The 16,962-nt window shown below is 48.0% G+C and overlaps 1 pseudogene; it reads left to right on the top strand.

The window, feature by feature from the left end:
• The window catches only part of LOC144331516 (small ribosomal subunit protein uS2-like), a 41,245-nt pseudogene that overhangs the window by 13,269 nt on the left and 11,014 nt on the right, over positions 1 to 16,962 (top strand).

The raw sequence follows: 16,962 nt of genomic DNA, 5'->3' as shown, positions 1-16,962 counted from the left end.
TGGGAAGATGCTTTCTGGACCACCTGACATTGCCACTAATGACCCAGAACACCAGCTGGATCTGAAATATCCATCTCCTCTCACCCCTCAGAGCCACCGCAAGCTTGAACTGTAACCTACCGGGTTCCGGAGAGGGCACACCTCCCTCCAGTAGGAGTCCCTGGCTCCGTGTCACTGGTTCTAAGAGGCTTCTTCCAAAGGCTACATTTCTTCTCATAACTATCCCACCGCGGGCTCTCCAGGACTGCCTGTTATATATAAATACACTTAACTTTTATGGGGTATGCAGTGCTGTCAGCATAAACCATCTCCTCTGTCCCACAGGACTAGGGGAAGGGCTGAAACATGGAGAATGTGCATATGTGACAACACCAGGACAGACTCTGGGACCCAGATGATTAGAACCTACACCACAAGGTATCACCCTAGAGACGTAAAACATCACTGAAGTCTTTCAGTCTCCCCCACTGCATGTGTGCAATTTGGACGTGATCCTCCCAGCCTGGATCAGCGCATCCCATCCCTCTCTCTCATCCTCCCAGCCTGGATCAGCGCATCCCATCCCTCTCTCTCATCCTCCCAGCCTGGATCAGCGCATCCCATCCCTCTCTCTCATCCTCCCAGCCTGGATCAGCGCATCCCATCCCTCTCTCTCATCCTCCCAGCCTGGATCAGCGCATCCCATCTCTCTCTCTCATCCTCCCAGCCTGGATCAGCGTATCCCATCTCTCTCTCTCTCATCCTCCCAGCCTGGATCAGCGCATCCCATCTCTCTCTCTCATCCTCCCAGCCTGGATCAGCGCATCCCATCCCTCTCTCTCATCCTCCCAGCCTGGATCAGCGTATCCCATCTCTCTCTCTCTCATCCTCCCAGCCTGGATCAGCGCATCCCATCCCTCTCTCTCATCCTCCCAGCCTGGATCAGCACATCCCATCCCTCTCTCTCATCCTCCCAGCCTGGATCAGCGCATCCCATCCCTCTCTCTCATCCTCCCAGCCTGGATCAGCGCATCCCATCCCTCTCTCTCATCCTCCCAGCCTGGATCAGCGCATCCCATCCCTCTCTCTCATCCTCCCAGCCTGGATCAGCGCATCCCATCTCTCTCTCTCTCATCCTCCTCCGCCACCACTGTGCTTATCAGACCACTGGGGAGGCCTCCTGGCTCCCAGTCCTGCTTCTGTTCTGGCACCTCCTTCACTGTGCTGCCCACAAGCCGCACGGGTGATACAGTACAGCAGAACCCCACTGGTCACCGCCCTGCTCCAGAGGCTCCTGAGGCCCTTAGAGCTGCTCTTAGAGCCAGCCTGGCAGGGCCTTCCCAGTCATCTGACTCTGTCTTTCCATCTTAATGGGTAACTTGATCTCAGTCATCAATGGTTAGATGCAGGTGTTTTGTTTCTGGTTTGCAGATGAAGTAGCAACTAAAGCCATCAGCTCATTCATTCATTGATTCATTCAGTCAACAAATACTCATTGAGGGCCCACTATGTGTCAGGCTGTGTCCCCGATGCTCAGGGGACAGTGGTTAGCAAGACAAAGTCCCTGGCCGGGGCCAGTTGCAAAGCCGTAGGGAGATGCAGAAGAACAGCAGCCGGGCCTCAAGAGGGCCGGAGCTCGCTTTAAGGCTCTGCTGTGGCTGTCTGGAAACTCTTAACTGTTTTTAGACAAGGGCCCTGATTTTCACCCTGCACTGGGTCCCACAAATTGTATAGCTGCTCTGTCCCTGCCCTCAGGGAGCTCACATTCTACTGGGAGACAACAGACACTCAGTGAATCTGAAATGTCAAGCCCCAGAGGAGAAGTGCTGTGAAGAAAGTGAACCAAGGTGGTGGGTGCCAACCAGTGAGGGTGGCCTGGCCAAGGCTGTCAGGGAAGGCTTCCCTGAGCGGGTGCCTAGAGGGAGCCAGGCAGCCACACAGCCACACAGCCACGCAGTGGTGGGAGGTGGGTGGGGAGAACCTTCCAGGCAGGGGGAGAAGAGCAAGGGCTGAGTCCCTAGGGCAGGAGGGTGTTTGCTAAGCTGAAGAGACAGGGAGGAGTCGGTGTGGCTGCAGCCTGGAGAGTGAGTGAGAAGGCACTGACCTAAGCAGAGCAGGGGGCCATTCAGTGCAGCTTGAGGGGAGGATCCAGAACCCCTACCCACCAGTTCATGGTCAGACCTTGCCCAGATTCACTGCAAGACCTAAGGCTGGTCCTGAAACCCAGATCCTCCCTAACAGGATCTCTGCAATGACAAGGGCTGGCTGGACAATGTTCAACGATGGCCCTGGGGGGTTTCTCTTGTCCACATGCCATGGATACAATGCTGGGGTGGAGGGGACAGTCACCACATCTTCCCTGCTGGGGTTGAGGGGTTCCTGGTTCCCCAGCACAGCCCTCAGGTTTCAGGGAGCTTGCCTACTCTTTCTGAGAATCTGCTACAACTTTTTGCAGACCCCAAATGTGAGTTCCAGCCACATCGTTCCCCCTACTTCTCTCATTCAAGAAAATGTTCCTGTTACCGCCTTGTCCTTACACTGCTGTGTTGTTACTACTTCACCGTCAGGAATTGGATTCGGACTTTTTCTTAAATGTTCTTATTTTAAAAGGAAACATTGTATCATTGCTATGTAATACTTGCCATAAATAGAAAGTAACCGTGAAATAAACATTTTGCAATATCCTTGTTGTCAAATTCTAGCTAGATACCATCCTAGCCTCAGGCATGCTCTGTCTTTGTTTAAAATGGAAATTTGCAAGTGCTAGAAATGGCTTAAAGGGGCTAAGGGCTCCAGAAGCAAACAGAGACTTTCTCCTAAGTATACAGAAAGTCTGAGAGAGAATGAAAAAGGACCATTTCACCCTGTGACTCAATTTTGGTTAATATCATGTATGAGTACATCTTAGAATTATCTTCCTAACAAAACCAAACAAAACCTAAACCCAACAAACCTTTGAAACAAAGCCCAAGCCTGTCTGACTTAAGGAAAGACAAGAGGCTATAAAGAAGTGAACGGTGAGTTCACCGAGACTCCGGGAGGGCCAGAGACTCAGGGGCAGGGCTCAAAGCATCCTGCAGAACTGTCCCAGGGAAGGTTCCTGGAAGCTCGTGCTGGGCACAGGTGTCACCACCACCATCAGGACTGCTCACCGGCCTCTGACAGCAGAGCTGCTGCCATTGCCACCACCCCTAGAAATAGAATGCAGCTGCTGCAACCCCTCACTACCAGTGTGCTCCCAACTTCTTTCGGAGACAATTGTCTTGATTTGTTGCCCAGACTGGAGTGCAGTGATGTAATCATGGCTCACTGCAGCCTGGATCTCCTGTGCTCAATGAATCCTCCCACCTCAGCTTCCCAAGTAGCTGGGACTACAGGCGTGAGCCATCACTCCGGGCTAATTTTTGTGTTTTCTGTAGAAACAGGGTTTTGCCATGTTGCCCAGGCTCCACCTTCTTTATGTTACTAGCTTCTAATTCAAAATTTGAGTGCTTCATCTGATTGGCAGGATGGGGGTCATGTGACTGTCCTCTAGCTGCAAAGCTGGCTGGGAAAATGAGTGACATTTTCAGCTTCTATCATGAGAGGTGGATTTTTGTCTCAAAAGATGGGAGATTCCCCAGGCATGGGAAGGGAGGTTGAATACCCAAATGTCAACAAAAGAATGAGAGATGACCGTTACACAAAGAGAGCACAGCAAGCCCAGTCACCATCCTTTGGAAGGCAAGAAAAAATCTCTATGAGGTTGGCCCTTGGCTAGAGTCTGGGAACTCAGATTTCATGAGGGTCCTACCCACCGTTAACTGATAAGAATGGCTTCTGTGCCTAAAATACCTATACAAAGAATAGCATTTGTGCTGAACGCCTGGGCTCCCGCTGGGAGTCTGGAATTTTGGTACCTGCCTGGCAAAGGCTGCCACGTGATCAGCCTCCAATAAAAATCCCAGGCCCCGAGTCTCTAGTGAGTTTCCCTGATGGACAACATCTCACATGTGCTGTCACAGCTCGTTGCTGGGGAATTAGGTATCCTGTGTGATGCAGCGGGAGAGACTCTTGGAAGCTTGTGTCTGGTTTCCGCCTTCACCTATTAGCCTCTTCCTTTGCTGATTTCACTTGGTGTCTTTTCGTCATAAGTCACAGCCAGGAGGATAACTGTATGCTGAGGCCTGGTGAGGCTTCCTACCGAACCGTCAATCCTGAGGGTGGTCTTGGGGCTCCTCCAGCATGCCATCAGTGTGACAGCCTTTGAGAAAACACCCACTCAGCCTCACTCAGCAGCTCTCAGAGAGGAGGAAAGTCCAGACACTCTTGGGATTTGTAACTTCTAAACAGTGACAATGACTCTTCAAGGCATGTTTGTGAACTGGGTAAGGCAAGTCTGGATAGCCCTGTTCCCAGAGGGGGAAACTGAGGCTCAAAGAGCAGAGCGGCCTGCCCAAGACTCCAGGTCCAGTAAGCTGAGAGTGGAGATGAGAGCCTGAGCGGTTCAGACTCCTAACCCAAGGCGCCTGCACTGGGTCACTTCCCGAAAGCGCTCTCCAACCTGATGAAGCCTACATAGGATTCATCCCGCCAGTTGAGGGCTTCATATTGTACAAGATCATTCCAGGCAACCAGAGCTTTATTTGTTTGTTGTTTGTTTGTTTGTTTATGAGACAAATCCTCATCCCTGTCCTAATCCCTGGGACCTGTCAAAATTACCTTGTAAAGAGTGGATATTACCTTATATGGTAAAATAAGTGATTAATTTAAGGATTTTGAGTGGAGGTGCTTATCCTGCATTATCTGGGTGGGTCCTATATCCAATGACAGGTATCCTTATTACAGTGAGGCAGGCAGGCTGGGTGCAGTAACTCATCCCTGTAATCCCAGCACTTTGGAAGGTCAAGGCGGGAGGATTGCTTGAGGCCAGGAATTTAAGACCAACCTGGGTGAGACTCCCATCTCTACAAAAAATTAAAAAATTAGCCAGGGTCTCACTCTGTCGCCCAGGCTGGAGTGCAGTGGCACAATCATGGCTCACTGCAACCTTGACCTCCCAGGCTTAAGTGATCCTCCTACCTCAGCCTCCCAAGTAGCTGGGGCTACAGGCACATGTCACCATGCTTGGCTAATTTTTGGTTTTTTGTTTTGTTTTACTTTGTTTTTGAGACAGAGTCTTACTCTGTTGCCCAGGCTGGAGTATAGTGGCATGATCTCCTCTCACTGCAACCTCTGCCTCCTGGGTTCAAGTGATTCTCCTGCCTCAGCCTCCCAAGTAGCTGGGACTACAGTAGCTGGGATTACAGGCGCCCACAACCATGCCCAGCTAAGTTTTGTACTTTTAGTAGAGATGGGGTTTCACCACGTTGGTCAGGCTGGTCTCGAACTGCTGACCTCAAGTGATCTGCCCACCTCAGTCTCCCAAAGTTCTGAGATTACAGGCATGAGCCACCGTGCCCAGCCTAATTTTTGTATTTTTTGTAGAGACAGGGTTTTGCCATGTGCCCTGAGTGGTCTCTAACTCCTGGGCTCAAGTGATCCTCCCACTTCAGCCTCCCAAAGTGCTGGGATTACAGGTGTGACCCACCACACCTGGCCAACCTGAGCCTTCTTGCAAAGGTATATGTAGTTATTTCAATTATGTCTGCCTCAAATGGAGTATGAGGCCAGAATTTTTTTTCCACTACCACTGTCTAGTAATTAAACATGCATCACCCACCCCCTAACATCAGCATTTCTCCACCTGTCATTCTCAGACCACCTGCATCTGAACCAGAATCACCTGGCATGCTTGTTTAAAATGCAGATTTCTGGGCCTCTCCGAGATATGTCCAGTTAGAATTCCCAGGAGGGCACCCGAGCGCATGCACTTAACAAGCTCCCCAGGGAACGTTCATGTTTAGCACAGTGTCCGCCAGAGTCCTCAATAAATCAAAACAGGACCAGAGAAAGTGCAGGCTGGGGGGACTTCAGAGTTAAGCATCCGTATTTCAGCTTGCGTTGCAGGATCCCCAGCGGCATATTTAGATCTCATTCTACATATTTATTCAGAGCCAAAATTGTCAGCAATATCTAACATAACTGGATACTGTGCTTGCAAGTTCAACTCAAAACGGAGGCCAAGTTTTGCCTTTTATTGGTGCTTTTAGCGTCCAGAACCTGCTACATATTCCTCAGCCATAATAGTGGGCTGACTGGTGGCCCCAAAAAGATATGTCTACGTCCTAATCCCTGGGACCTGTCAAAATTACCTTGTGTAGTAAAGAGTGGATATTACTTTATATGGTAAAATAAGTGATTGATTTAAGGATTTTGAGTGGAGGTGCTTATCCTGCATTATCTGGGTGGGTCCTATACCCAATGACAAGTGTCCTTATTAGAGTGAGGCAGGCAGGCTGGGTGCAGTAACTCATCCCTGTAATCCCAGCACTTTGGAAGGTCAAGACGGTAGGATTGCTTGAGGCCAGGTATTCAAGACCAGCCTGGGTGAGACTCCCATCTCTACAAAAAATAAAAAATTAGCCAGGGGTTGGGCACGATGGCTCACGCCTGTAATTCCAGCACTTTGGGAGACCGAGGAGGGTGGATCACCTGAGGTCAGGAGTTCGAGACCAGCCTGACCAACATGGTGAAACCCCGGCTCTACTAAAAATACAAAAATTAGCTGGGTATTGTAGTGAGTGCCTGTAATCCCAGCTACTTGGGAGGCTGAGGTAGGAGAATCGCTTGAACCCAAGAGGCAGAGGTTGCAGTGAGCCGAGATCACACCATTGCACTCCAGCGTGGGCAACAAGAGTGAAGCTCCATCTCACAAAAATAAAATAAAATTAGCCAAGCATGGTGGATCATGCCTGTAATCCCAACCTTTTTGGTAGCTGAGGCAGGAGGATCACTTGAGCCCAGGAGTTCAAGACCAGACTAGGCAAGACTCCCATCTCTACAAAAAATAAAAAGGTAACTGGGCATGGTGGTGGCATGCCTGTAGTCCCAGCTACTCGGGAGGCTGAAGTAGTAGGAACACTTGAGCCCAGGGCTTCGAGGCTGTAGTGAGTTATGATTGCATCATTGCACTCCAGCCTGGGTGACAGAGTGAGATCCTGTATCCAAAAAAGAAAACAAAAGAGGAGAGAGAAAGGGAGAGAGGAAGGGAGGAAGGACCCTGTATCCAAAAAAGAAAAGAGGAGAGAGAAAGGGAGAGAGGGAGGGAGGGAGGGAGGGAGGGAGGGAGGGAGGGAGGGAGGGAGGGATGGAAGAAGGAAGGAAGAAGGAAGGAAGGAAGGAAGGAAGGAAGGAAGGAAGGAAGGAAGGAAGAAGGAAGGAAGGAAGGAAGGAAGGAAGGAAGGAAGGAAGGAAGGAAGGAAGGAAGGAAAAGGCAGGCAGGTAGGCAGAGGGAGACTGACAGAGACGGGGTAAGGTTGGAGTGATAGCAGCCACCAGAGGTGGAAGAGGCAGAACACGGACACTCCCCTGGAGCTTCCAGGGGGACCATGGCCCTGCTGATGCCTTAATTTCAGACCCTGGCCTCCAGGGCTGCAAGAGAAGAAATTCCTGTTGTTTCAAGCCACCCTATTTGTGACCATCTGCGATAGCAGTAGCAGATTTCAGGGAAACTAATACAACCCTGAAAAGTACTCCATGCTTTGAGAAGGAAAGATAAGGCATTAAACTTGCCCGACCCCAGGGCCCTTGCACAAGCTGATGGTTCAGCCCGTGTGCCAGCTCGCCACATGCCCAGCTCCTCACAGATGCTTTCCTTGACACCCCCACCCACCATAGAAGGAGCTGCCAATCCCTGTCTAGCCCCTTACCCTGTGTTAGAGTTTCCTTTGTGCTTACCATGACATGAAATGACCTGTTCATTGGTTTGCTTGTTGGTTGTCTCCATGAGAGTGGAAACCTTGTCTTGTTCACTGCTGCCTTTCCAGTGCCAGGCACTGAGTGGGAGCTAAAGAAACATGTGTTGAGTAAAAGTAATTGCCGTTATGTTACACTAAAACATCGAGAAATTCAAACTCTGCCTGATAAAGCTTAATAGCCCAAAGCATTTTTCAGCTACAAAGGATCTTTTGGCTACACTCCAGTCCCTGGGGTATGCTGTTACTCCCTTCTGCCATAAATTCACTTGAATGGGAAACTGAGCACCTGACCTTTGCCCTCTTCCTGCTAGTCATGGCTGTGTGACCTTGGGTTTATGTCCTTCTCTGAGCCTCAGTGGCCTCATTAGTAAAATGATGACTTTGATTTACTGTTAGCAGTGGGTCTCTATTTAGAGGGCAGTTTCCACTTTGTGCCCCACTTTGTGCTAAACCCTTTACAGGTGAACTTCCGTGGGGTCCTCATGACAATCCTATGATATAGGAACTATTATTGGCCCCACTTGACAGATGAGGAAACTGAGGAACAAGAACGTTTCATCACTTGCCCAGAGTTGCATAACTAGCAAGATAGAACACATGCGAGGCTGCTATGCCACTAAGATGCCCTCTGCTCTCAAGCCACTCAGTAAGGCTTGAACAGTAGGCCAAAGATGACCTAAATTGCTAACAAACGTATATGTACATAACTGCACACTTGCTGGTCTTTAATCACAGCGGATGTCTGGGGAAACTGTTTTCTTCTCTCACTTTAAAAAATATGTAACCGGCTGGGCATGGTGGCTCACGCCTGTCATCCCAGGACTTTGGGAAGCCGAGGTGGGCGGATCACTTGAGGTCAGGAGTTCAAGACAAGCCTGGCCAACATGGTGAAACCCCATCTCTACTAAAAATACAAAAATTAACCAGAGATGGTGGTACACACCTGTAGTCTCAGCTACTTGGGAGGCTGAGGCACGAAAATCGCCTGAACCCAGGAGGCAGAGGTTGCAGTGAGCCAAGATTGTGCCACTGCATACCAGCCTGGGCGACAGAGCGAGACTCCCGTCTCAAAAAATACATATGTAACAAAAGCCAGCACGCTGAAAGTCTGATCAGCTGGCCACCTAAATCAAAGAATGATTGCAAATGATGTTGCCCGCTGCACTCTGTAAACATCCATGGGGGAGAAGGTTCTGGTTGTAATGGCCCTCACATTCATTCATGTAAGACCCCTGCTTCTCTCCGACACAGGCAGATATATTGCTGTTTCGGTGGGAGGGATGCCAAGAGCGCTTGAATTATTTACTGTTAAAAGGCACTGAGCTGCCGGCGTCCTCTCTGAATTATTTAGCACTGTCAGGTAGTTCTGTATGTGCAATATGCATACATTGTGTTTGCATTCACTCTGTTAAAAGTGACTTCATTCTAGGCAGTGTTGGGAACATCCCTGTCTCTGGCGTCAGTTACTCAGTCCATTCTGAAGTCAGGAAGAACTAATGGTGTTTGCTAGGGGTGCAGAGGTTCAGAATGAAAGCCAGGAGGAAGTAGAGGGATTCATGTCCCTCATAAAGGTAAGACGACAGGATACCTCTCGCAGGGAAAAAGGCAGAGCAACACAGACAATGAGGTTTTAGCTGCCCCTTGACTGAGAGCCCCCTGGGTGCCTCATGCCAAGTCTTTCTCTCAGAATGTAGGATATCTATCCTGCTTTTCCTACAGTAGCTGGTAGATAAGATGCATGTATATGACAACTGAGGAAAAAGCAAAATGGTGTTCATCTAAACTTCGCCTCTTACATCAGGTGACCTCTGACTCTTACCTCTCAGAGTCTTGGATCCTACATCTGTGAAATGGGAGTGATGAGACTTTCCTCGTGGCACATGCTGAAGCAGGTGAGTTTCAAGCAGAATCTGTACACGCTCACCTATCTACACCTAACACAGCATAGGCACCAATAAGTGTGCAGGGGATCTGGAAAATGAATGAATGTGAAGAAAGGCAATTGGTGTCTGATTGGATAAAAGGACACAGAAGAACCTGCCATGATTGAGTCCTGGACAGCAATGATATTGGGGGAGCTGGGAACCAACGTCCCTACTTTATCATCTTAAATGTTAATTGTTACGCATATGTAGAAGGTATATTTATGGGGTACAGGAGATATTTTGATACAGGCATACAATGTGTAATCATCACATCGAGTAAAAGGGTATATCTAACCCCTCACTTCATTCTTGTAGGTCCCAAGTCCTTCTGCTGTGCTAAGGACTGCCACATGTGTGGGATGCAGAGAGGCATTTAGTAAACATTTATTGAGCATGTACTATGTGCCGGGCACTGTTTGAAGCTGTGGGAATATAGTCATTAATTACAAACCAGGCCAAAATACCCATCTACTCTAGAATAAAGAAAATAGAGGTGCTGTCCTCGGAGCTTAGAGAGAGAGGCGGGTAAACAAGTCATAGCATAAGGTGCTGCAGATGCAAAAGGAGCAGGGAAGGGAAAAGGCAACAGGCGTGGGGATAGGTGGGCGGGGTTTCAAGAGAAGCGGCATAATGGAGGTCGCATCTAAGCTGGAGTGAGGGGCTGTCAAATCCTCACCTGCGCTATACACTGAGATGCTTGGGAAAGATGCTGGGCTTTGGCTAATGGTGGAATTCTCAATTCATAAAAGGGCAGTTTCAAAGATGGGGCCTTGTGCTGCCATAGTAGATGAATTTCTGTGTTAACTTGAGGAGATAATAAAAATTTTAATTAAACATCGGCTGAGTTACAAAAGGCAGCCATCATGAAAAAGTAATCTCTGTCATTTCCTCTTGAAACTGTCCAGTGGAAAGTAAATGGGGAAAGGAGCCTGATAAAGTACAAGGCAGCATCTTAGCCGGGGTGGAGATCTAGCATGGAAAGCATGCATTGGGAGATGCTTTTTCTTCTCCTTTCTCTTCATCCTTTTCTTGAAGTTATCTGTTTTCTCAAGGGCTGCCTATAAAAGAACCTGCAGTCAGCCCATTAACAGAATTCAGGCAAATCCCAGCACTTCTGGTGGGCAGGAGGAGAAGAAGTTGAGAAGAACTTCAATGTCAAGGGCAGCATTGGGGCTCATTTGGTTGCAAATGATGGAAACTCAAACTGTCTTCAGGCATGGATGCATCATGGATCCAGGTACTCATGCTGCAATCAGGAATTTATCTCTGACCATCTCTGGTCTCTGTCTTCCTCTGCATTGGTTTCATTCTTAGAGGGCATCCCCCATGTCCTAGCAAAATGGCATCTGTAGTCCCAGGCCTACATCCTACCAGCTGAGCACCCACAGCAGAAAGATCCTCTCTCGTTTCATAATGCCTGCAAAAGTCCTGGGATTGGCTGTGAGTGGCCCAACTTGGGTCACGTGTGCATCCCTAAACCACTCTCTGTGACCAGAGGAGTATGCATTCTCCTATGTCAGGCGTGGGTCACACATCCCCTCCTAGCACCAAGGGTCTGGAGTCAGCCCTTCTTGGACCACAGGGTCTGAGAGCAGAGAACTGGTAACTCATCAAAGTCAAACTAAGGCTCAGTTACCAAAATAAGGAGGAAGGGATGCTGGTCAGATCAGAACCACCATCACCCAGTAGAGGCTCCGGGAGAGTTTATCTCAAGGAGAGATGACTTAATGCTGCCACTGTGTGAGCCTGGGATCCCAAGGGAAGGCATGATTCTCAGTATACATTGGTATCTAAACCCTGAGCCCCACCTTAGCCAGGTGGCCTTGACCACGTGTGCTCACCCTGAGGAGGAGCAGGCTGTGGGTATAGTGTATAGAGCCTAATCCCCAAGCACTGTGCCGCATCGGGGTCCCAGCAGCCCACTGCAGTAGCCCTCCACAAAAGCATATGGCAAAAGTCAGGAACCATCCCCTCCTTAGCTGCTGTGCAGATCAGTTACCATGAGCTTAGAAAGCGCTGGTGGCTGGGTGACCAAAGGGACCTGCTCCCCAGCACAGGCAGAGCAGCAGGACTTAGAGGCTTGTCTCAGGGGAGGCATCAGAAACTGTGGCCACGGAAGCCACACGTGGCTGGGGCTGATATGTGTGCACATGTGGAACCCCTGGATACAATCAGAAGTGTCTGATGAGTGAGCAGATCCAGGCAGGGGTAACAATAACAACCATAAGCCACCTCGTACCAGGCAGGCACTGTACTGAGCCCCTGAGGACATCATTTCTTTTCATCCTAACAGCAACCCCAGGAAATAAGAATCACAACCCTTCTTCTATAGATGAGGAAACGGAAGTTGAAAGAGATTATTTCACTTGCCCAAAGTCACACAACGGTAAGTGACAGAGCTGGGATTTGAACCCAGGACTCCTGGACCACATAGGTCCTGCTATTCTCACTTCAGTATGGAACCCCCCCCCCCATACACACACACACACACACACACACACACACACACACCAAGCAGGTAAACACTTTGCACACACCCACAGTGAGGTACCAGATCATGCAGGTTACAGAGAAAATGAAGAATCATCCATGGTCCAGAAGCAGACGTTTTAGTGCTGGGGGCTGGGTTCAGGTCCTGATTGCAACCGTGTTAAGCTGCTGGCCTCTTACAAGTCACTTAAGTCTCTCCTAGCGGTTTTATCCCCTGTGAAAAGGGAATAATAGTATCCTGGCCACCCCGAGAATTCCATAGGATCATGGATGTGTTTGAAAACCGTGAAGTGCAACACAGATGTAAATAATCATAATAATATTCTGCAAAGAGGAGGCCGATTAACGTATTAAATATTTTTGAAGGAGAAAATGGTTTGTGTTGATACCACAACAGTTTCTCAGCACGAACAATACCATCTGCCTGCAAATATTGTGATGTGGGAATGAAGAAACAATCTTTACCCAATTATCCTCCTTATAAAGATATACTGAAGTACAATTAATTCTCTAACTCTTCTATAATATTCTCTTAATTAGTGGTAAAAATAGGCATTTCTTCCCAAAGCTTCTGCTGTTATATACTAAACGCTGTTTCCTCATTCGCAATATGCTAATATGCTAGTAATTAAGAGCTTTGAGATTCTGTTTAATGACTGTGTTTGGTTTGTTGAGAATAATTGCATCTCTTACCCACTATTCTGGTGTTCCCAGGCAGAATCTAGGGGCATAAATGGGCACAAAAGGAATAAGGGGAGCCCCTCCCCTCTCTGGGTGGCGGCCCCTTCCAGACCTGTCTCCTCTAGACTCTGAGGAGCATGAGCTTGAGCACTTTCCCTACTCCTTCCTGCAAAGTGCAGTGTTGCCATGGCACGCGCATTTCCTCCTGTCCCTGCCTTTGGACTTGACAGCTCACTCCTTCCAGATTTCTCACCTGCAGCCTGCAGCCTGAAGGTATCACCTAGCACAGGCTTCTCAGCCTCAGCCCTGCTGACATCTGGGGTGGGAAAATCCTCTGTCATGGGGCCGTCCCCTGCACCATAGGATGTTTAGCAGCATCCCTGGCCTCCACCCACTAGTGAGCAGCACCCCATCTCCCAGGTATAACCATCAGAAATCTCCCCAGGCATTGCCAAATATCTCCCGGGGCAGGCAGGGTACAAAATCAGCTCCAGTTGAGAACTGCTGACCTGGTGTAAAAAGATTAAGAACAATGGAAAAGTCTATTCATAGAGGGTCAATTAAATAAATCACGGCACATTTCTCCAGTGAAATTTCTTCAGCAGTTAAAGAGAGTAAGTCAGCCCTATACAAACCGATGTAGAACAACCTTCAAGCAAAAAAGTCAAGGAACAGAACAGCATCTATAGGAAGCTGACTTTTATGTTCACTGTATTTGCATTCAGGAGAAGGGCACAAGAAGATTGTAACAGTTGTCACCTCCTTGGAGGACATTTTAGTCTGTTCTGACCACTATAACAAACTACCGTTGACTGGGTGGCTTGTAAACAACAGAAATTTATTCCTCACAGCTCTGGAGACTGGAATGTCCAAGGTCAAGGTGCCAGATAGATTTGGGGTCTGGTTGATATGGTTTCACTGTGTCCCCACCCAAATCTCATCTTGAATTGTAGCTCCCACAATTTCCATATGTTATAGGAGGGACCCAGTGGGAGATAATTAAATCATGGGGGAGGTTCCCCCATACTGTTCTCATGGTAGAGAATAAGTCTCACGAGAGCTGATGGTTTTATACGGGAAACCCCTTGCGCTTGGCTCATTCTCTCTTGTCTGCTGCCATGTAAGATGTGCCTTTCACCTTCTGCCATGATCGTGAGGCCTCCCCAGCCACATGGAACTGTGAGTCCATTAAACCTCTTTTTCTTTAGAAATTACCCAGTCCCGGGTATGTCTTTATCAGCAGCATGAAAATGGACTAATATGCCAGTGAGGGCCCATTTCCTGGTTCATGGATGGCCATCTTTTTGCTGCATCCTCACATGGTAGAAGGGGAAAGGGAGCTCTCTCGGGCCTCATTTATAAGGGCACTAATCCCATTCACGAGATCACTCTCATGACCTAATCACCTCCCAAAGGCCCCACCTCCCAATATCATCACCTTGGGGGTCAGGATTTCAACATGAATTTGAAAGGAACACAAATACTCCATCCATAGCAGAGGGTAACCAGATAGCTGGACATCAACACAGAAGAAAGCCTTGATATGTCTCAATTTTTGTATGAATTTGGTTCCATGGACATGCACTACTTATTTAAAGAGTAAATATAATTAAAAAAAAAAAAAACACCTAGCACATTGTTTGACTTGGAACAGCCTCAAATTCTACTTTTGTTCACTCCTCAGGGAGCCTCTCAGACAGGATTTTTTTAATGTCACATTCTGTCTTCTTGAACATAATCAACAACTCACATCTTGAAAGCAGTTTCCAAGCCGTGCAGACTGACGTGTTCTGTGTGAGGCCAGGCCACTGCTGGGTTTTCTGAGAGAGAAACTGGGGTCTAAGGCTTGGGAACGTCAGGTTCCTAATTGTGAGATGACCTCAAGTCCTCTGTGACGTTTCGCAGCCAGGGTTGATGGGAAAGCTGAAATACGAAACCCGGAGACACAAAGGATCACCTGGAGGGGGGAGTTTGATTCATTGCTTTATGAAAAGAATTTAAATGGGACTGCTCCAAATAGTGAGCCCCTTTGGCAGAAGAAAAATACATCTTGCCTGAAAAGAAGTGTGATTTATTTCACCCTTTTTAGGACCGTCTCTCTCTGATGATAGACATTTAAGTCCTGCCTCATACATGGGTCAGATTACCGGTAATGAACATGGCATGAGAGGCTTTAAAAGCCATTTAATCTTTCTGGTATCAGTCTCCTCATTTGTCAACCACTCAAGTCATTGAGCCAGACCCATATTTTCCAGTGTGTTTGGTACAACTCTGCAGAAAAGTATGAGCTGTAATGCAAGAGACAAGGCCTCATGAAAAACTAAGCTTGAGAAAAACTGGCTTGAAGGAAGTTAGGCAAGTTGCTTTTTGCAGGATTTCTCAGAGCCTTTACAGAGAGGGACAATCTTTTTTCTTGAAAAATTAATATGTGAGGTGTCTTTCCTTCCTACATTTTCCAGGGTCTTTTTCCTAGAAGGCATGGAGACCCATTTCTGCTTCCCGGCCCTGGGAACTATTGCAGGATAGGCAGAGAAGCAGACTCAAATCAAAGTTGCTTTCTGCCTTTAATAAGTCAGGTGAAATAGCACGGGAATGTGACATGTCTTCCAGCAGCAGGAAAACGGTGATGAGTTTCAAAGGCAAGGAGAGAGATAAAAGAACCTTCAAAACTAGAGACAGAAGATATTCTGGGGCTTCAGTGCCCCTGCAAAGTGGTACCCTCCACCCTCCCCCACCACCGCCCAGCCACAGGCCCCCACCAACCAAGTGGATAACAAGACCCAGAGAAGTCGCTGACAAAGAATTCCATTTGTCAGAGGCAGCAAAGCTTCCAAACAAAAAGAGTGATCACTCAGAGGATGCTTGATAACTGGAGGAGCCCCCCCCAACCACCCCATGCCTTGTTGCAGTCTGAGATGCCCCTCCCAAGACTTTGTGCAACACCAGGTGAGGAAACGCCTGTGATGACCAAGGCTGAATCTTCCAGTAGCCCTGCGGGAGAGCAGCTCAGAGAAGGATGGGTGGGTTTAAAATGTATTTTTTTAAAAAATCAATGACAACAACAAAATGCAGGAATTGGGGCACACCTGAAGTTTGCCAGCTGAGATTCATGTCTATAACAAGGGCTAAAGGGCAGAATGAATCTCTAAGAGGGTACACATGCCTTCCCAAACTTCCGTTTCTGTGTGTGGGTCATAGACGTCGTGATGAGTCAATGAGGATGATAAAGAGACAACATAAATTGCCGAGACTAATGGAACACCCAATGCGTTCTACCAGATGTCCTATAGTTCTATCAACTAATAGATCACCCCAGCCCTTCGGGGCTCAGAGGAAGACTCCATGGAGGAGACAAAGAGAAGAAATTAGGCAGCAAAAGTAAGCTGCTTAGATGGTGCCCAGAAACTGAAGGGTAATTTAGCATTTCTATCAAGAGCCGCAAAAAGGTGTGTGCATTTTGATCTAGTAATTCTTCTGGGAAACTGTGATAAGGATTTAATGTAGAATGCTAGGGGGATCTTTAGGTAAAATAATTAAGTTATTCATAATTGGGGATGCAAGGGAAGGAAATAAATTGAAGTCTGAGAATTGGAGAATGAACAAGTAAATGACAGCATCTCCATCTGATGAACTACTACGCAGCCATTAACAGTGAGGCTTACAGAAAGATGCTAGTGATATGAAAATATTTAATGTAAGGGAGCAAAGCAGGATACAAGTTGGTACACTTTGTACATCTCAACTGGGAATAAAATGCATGGAAAAAACCCTGAAAAGAAATGTACCAACATGTTAACTGGAGCAGGCAAGCGGGGAAGGATGGAAAAACCAGAGGAAATGGTTTTATACACCGAGGGCAGCGTGTAAGGTGCAGGTGGGAATTCACTCTGTATCACGATGTCAGGCTGCAAGAACCCACCTGGAAAGGAGAGATGGGCTTGTCAGAGGAGGGCAGGGCACAATGAGAAGATGGCACAGCATACGTCCTCTCCCAGATTCTGAAATAGGGCCCTGTATTAGTTTTTTACGCCTGCCGTAACAAAAATGCC

The sequence above is a fragment of the Macaca mulatta genome, chromosome 10 (genome assembly GCF_049350105.2).
Source record: "Macaca mulatta isolate MMU2019108-1 chromosome 10, T2T-MMU8v2.0, whole genome shotgun sequence".
NCBI classification, from domain to species: domain Eukaryota; kingdom Metazoa; phylum Chordata; class Mammalia; order Primates; family Cercopithecidae; genus Macaca; species Macaca mulatta.
This window is presented reverse-complemented; position numbering and strand designations above follow the sequence as displayed.